The sequence below is a fragment of the Henckelia pumila genome, chromosome 3 (genome assembly GCF_033568475.1).
Source record: "Henckelia pumila isolate YLH828 chromosome 3, ASM3356847v2, whole genome shotgun sequence".
Taxonomy (NCBI): domain Eukaryota; kingdom Viridiplantae; phylum Streptophyta; class Magnoliopsida; order Lamiales; family Gesneriaceae; genus Henckelia; species Henckelia pumila.
Genome location: NC_133122.1, coordinates 179827298 through 179832778, shown reverse-complemented (window position 1 = coordinate 179832778; position 5481 = coordinate 179827298).

Sequence of the window (5481 nt, the reverse complement as noted above, 5' to 3'; positions counted from 1 at the left end):
GATTCTCGCCTCCCACCAAAGGTTTCGGTCCTACTTGCATGAATTTATTGATAGAGTAGCGACGTCTACCCTCATGATGACGATGTTGATCATCATGATGGCGGTGATGACGATGATGATGACCACCTCCCTGGCCAATACTACCGTGACTCTCGTCAGCCATATCCTGAAAAGAATTGCACATTAAAATCCCAAATGCGCAAGAATTACTCAAAAAACTAATTCTAAATCCCAAGTACTAATCCCAAAATCTAAGCATGCTCTGATACCAAAAATGTAGTGACCCTGCATGGTATCACCTACTAACTGACAACTAATAGTATGCATTAAACTTAATACAACAAAATAACTTAACAGAGTAAAACGTGCGGAAACTTAAATTTACATATCAGCTTAGTAACATAATCCAGGCTTAAATCTGTAGTGATACAACCAAATCGAAATACTTAAAAGTAAACATTATACAGCTAAAACAAATCCTACTGTATAAATTCCCCTGAAAAGATCCGGCTCCCTAGTCCTGCCTCGAACTACCGGCTCCGTCCATCCTGCGACCTTCCCCATAGAATAGGGTGTCCAAGATAACAACTAGGACGTGAGTGCTAACGCCCAGTACATAGACATGAGTAAACATATGTATATAATGCATGCAACATGATGACTGGTAAAGGGTCATCTGAAAAGTCATGCTCAGTACCGGCGCCACATGAGTGCTGCCACCGCACGGATCAACCTCTGGATGCAACCATACTCGTCTAGTACACCAGAGTAGACAGACATAAATGCCCCCGCCGTCGTGGTACTCTCAGTGACAGACTATCGAGTATAGAGCTGAGCGGCTCTATAGTCAGGTATAACAAGGTATAGGCTCAACGTGTATATGAACATGACATATGAATATAAAAAATGGTAAATCATATATCATGTCATATAATGATGCCAAATAAATGCAACATATAAACATGTATACTCGCTGGCAATCTCAGTCAATGTGTACGTACCTCTAGGCTAGTTCAAGTATAGTAGGATCCTAGGTTCCAAGCCTATATTCAAAAGTTCACCGTATCACTACATAAATTCTATAAGCCTTAACTAAGCTAATAAGTACTTCCAAAACTTAAATAGATTCCTGGACCATACCTTCGTCCGTAGATAGCCCTTTGGAGTCGCTAGTCCCGGATGACTATAACCACACCTTGGTTATTCCAGAATCTCTATTAAAACCGATAGGGCCCTCAAGTGTATAACTCACACTATATAACTGAAGAAGGAACCTCAGGAATTCGTAATTCAAATAAAATCAGACAAGCCCTATTTATAGGCAAAATTCCCGGCCAGGATCGGAACCACCGATCTCGGGATCGGAGCTTCCGATCCAACTCACGACTTGCATGCATGACACACCGGGATCGGAACGTCCGATCCGACGATCGGAGCTTCCGATCTCGCCTCCGATCAACACTTGTCAAAACTCGTGGCTGAGTCATCGGGTAAAGCTGACAACCGGAGGTCTGAACGTCCGTTCCAGGATCGGAGCTTCCGATCTCAGTGCTTCCGCTGAGCTTCCGAAGTGGCTGGGATCGGAGCTTCCGATCTGGGTTCGGAGCTTCCGATCCGGCCCAAAGTCAAAAGCCCAAATTCTCTTTCGAAGTCCAATAACACTCCGAAATTGATTGATTACCAATCCTTAATCATGTTTATCATATTATTATCTTAAAATGGAATCTGGATTACTACACATGTTATTCATACTGAGATTTATTCTCACCGGAGTTATCCGGCTGTTGCTTTGTTTGTATGTGTGCATTGCATCAGGTTGGGGCAAGATCAAGCTAGAGTTGGCTTGGATAGCTTAAGAAGAGACATAGCATGTGGTGACTCGGGTTTTAAGCAGATGACATGTATTTATGATTTGGTAAACATGTTAGAAAGCAAGAACCTTTGTATATGTTGTTTTTGCCAAGTATTGATTTATACTTGAGAGTTCATGTATTCTAGATCACTTGCTATTAGTTTGAATGCATGTAAAGTATCTAGCATGATGTTGAGAAGTTTATATGAAGTTTGTATGAGATTTGGAATCAAATTGTACAGCAAAGTTGCATTTTTATTTCCTGAACAGAGTGCCCGCTCGATCGGATAAACTCCACGGATCGAGCGAGGCTTGTGTTTGCAAAAACAGAGTATTGAGCTTTTGGGCTCGCTCGATCGGGTGAGTTTCACCGATCGAGCGAGACCAAAAGTGTTGCGGACCGAGAGCTTAGAATTTTAGCTCGCTCGATCGGCTGAGTTTGCCCGATCGAGCGAGGTGATGGTTTTTTAAAAAAAAAAATTTGGCTCTTGGTTTATTATTCATGTATTGTTTGATTAATTGTTAATTAATTGTTTATTGCCCTAAGATGAGATTAGCAACCCGAGGTCCCCACAATGGCCGAGTGTCGACCACTCCAAACATCAAACTCAAGACGGCCCAATTCAAAAACTTGCATTCCTTGGCCATCAGTGAACCGGCTGCGAAGAATTCCCTCGATGGTAGGGGTCAGATTAGTGTTAGCTGCAATTGATGCGTTGCGATATCGGACAAACCAAGATAATGTCAGTCTCTGCAAAGAATCTAAATGTGAAATTATAGGAAGTTTTCTCTCTTGAAGTAGTCGAGCATTTATCGATTCAACCCCGTTTATCGTCATAATATTGTAACGGGTATTTGGGCAATATGCTCGAGTCCATCGATCAAGTGTATCTCTCTCGTCCAAAAACTGCGCAGCCTCAGGATATCTCTTTCTAAAATCATTGTATGCAACATCAAACTCGTTTTGCTTATATATTTTTGCAATTTGCAGAAACATTTCCGTTGCACCCTTCTTTTTGCACCTGGTTTTCAAGTTTTGGGATAAATGCCACGTACAATGGCCATGATGCGCATTTCTATAAACACTAGAAATCGCATTAATTATTCCCTGATGTCTGTCTGAAATTATCACCAGTCCAGTCTCGTCTGGTACTACTTCTAACAACTTCGTCAAAAACCAAATCCACGAAAAAGTAGACTCAACATCGACGACTCCCCACGCCAAAGGATATTGGTGATAATTTCCATACTGCGCGGATGCCACGAGTAAAACACCATTGTACTTTCCCTTCAACCATGTACCATCAATTGATACACATTTCCGCATGCTTCGATATCCCCTGACACATGCACCAAAAGCAAGAAACATATACTTGAATCAATTTTCCTCATCAACACATATGTCTGTTATGCTTCCTTGATTCATGTTCTCAACCATGTGCAAATAACAAGGCAATAGAGTAAAACTCTTGGTAGGATCACCTTTCATAATATTGTCTGCTAGTTTTTTCCCTTTCCAATCCTTGTAATATGATATATCAGCATTCATATTATTGCGCATCATCGCCATGACCGCTTTCGATGCTATTGACACTGGATTACCTTGGAAATTATTCACCAACATATCACGAACAACAGCCGAACTAGCTCCGCGGATTCTCTTACGTCTCCCCGTCAAATCACAAGTGTGAGTATTGCAATATGTTCGAATGGAGAATGCATGTGAATCTTTAATCTTTGAGGTCCAGATTCTCCACTTACAATCAGTCACTGTACATTTTACAACATACACTATCTGGCTACTTTTTACTGTCTCAAATTCAAAACATGCTTCCAAACTGATTATTCTTAACACATTTTTCACTGCATCTCTGTTTGGAAATTCTTGACCAACAAACAATTTTGAACCATCTGTGAATGAAAACGTGTCATTAGCAATATCCACATTTGCAACCATAATTGCCTCATTACTTGCAAGCACAATTGCCTCATTACATGCAATCACAATTATCTCGCTATCAATATCCACATTTGCAACCACATCTACCTCATTTCTTGCAATCACAACTGCCTCATTACTTGTAATCACAATTGGCTCGCTATCAATATCCACATTTGCAACCACAACTCCCTCATTATTTGCAACCACATCTGCCTCGTCAAAAACCTCACTGATATTATTACGATCCAAAGAAACAATATTCAAATATAAATAATCATCATAAGAGCTTTGGTCGTTATAATCAGTATTGCCTTCATCAATACCAACTTCATGCACATTATCAGAAACAACCAAAAAACCAACATCATGTTCAATTTCAACTTTAAGCACCGGCATCGTTTTGGGACAACCAAAATACAGATATGCTTTCAAATCTTGGTCATTCTCTATATAAATCGGTTGAATGTTGCACAGCAACTCTAGAAGGTAACTCAACCTCAGGTTGACAGACTTTTCTATTTTCCCAGTTCTATATAGTTCACTATTTAAATTTTCAAGAAGAAAAAATTCATCATCTACTGGAATAGCAACAAACTTTGAATTGGGCCCTGGATTCCATTTATATATGTTATCTTCACTCGTTTCTCATCTACCATCGAAATGAACAACGATAATTGTAGGCATAACCTACAAAATTCACAAAAATTAAGAGAATAAGACTATTTTAATCACAAAAATTAACAACAACTCTCCATGGTCTGCCATGGTCTACCCATGGTCGACCAAGAGAGTTTATGGTCGACCATGAGAGTTGTGGGCATACCATGGTTGACCCAGAACTCTCTTGGTCGACCATGAACTCTGGGTCAACCATGGTCGACCCAGAAATCTTTGGGTCAACCAAAAATTTTCTCATGCGCCGATAAAATCAAACCCAGCTTATTCCAACACATCATTTTTTTACCCACACTTGCTGAATGAAAAAAAATATGACTTAAATCGGATTAATGCTTACAATGCTTACATTCAACAACAATGGAGAAAACCTACTTGCGCTTGTACTGAGATAAGTTTTTGTTTTTCTTCAAATACAGATGAATGAGCAATAGACGGTGTGATGTTTGAAATACATTAGGTCTGCTTCACAGCTCAATGATATAAATGGATCTAATATAGGAGCAGCCACGTGAAAGAAAAATGAAGAAGATGACGGGTTTTTCTTGCGGGAAAATAGGTTAGGCAAATTGCGGGGAGAAATGAAATAAACTGATTGGGATTGTTAATTAGTTTAACTAATTAAATTATTAGATTTAATTTTAATTTAAGTGAGTCAAATCCCTTTTTTTTTTTTTAAAAAAAAAGGTCAACATCCCTATTTTTTAAATCCTCCCAAACTAATCCTACTTTTTTAACCAACCCCATTGCATAGTTGAGCAATCTAATTACCCTCCGTCATATGACCGTCTTGAGTGTAAAATTTATATGTTGTAGCAATCTTCAATAATCCGTACTCGTTATCTTCGACTCTGTGTGCCGTATCTCATTATTAGGAAAATAAATTTTTTTATTTACATTCACTTTTTTTGAATTTTGATTTTGATACATTAATTTTTAGTTTTCAACTATTTTGGTATAATTAATGACGTGACACCAGAAAATACTGACATGACATGATGTCACGTCAGCA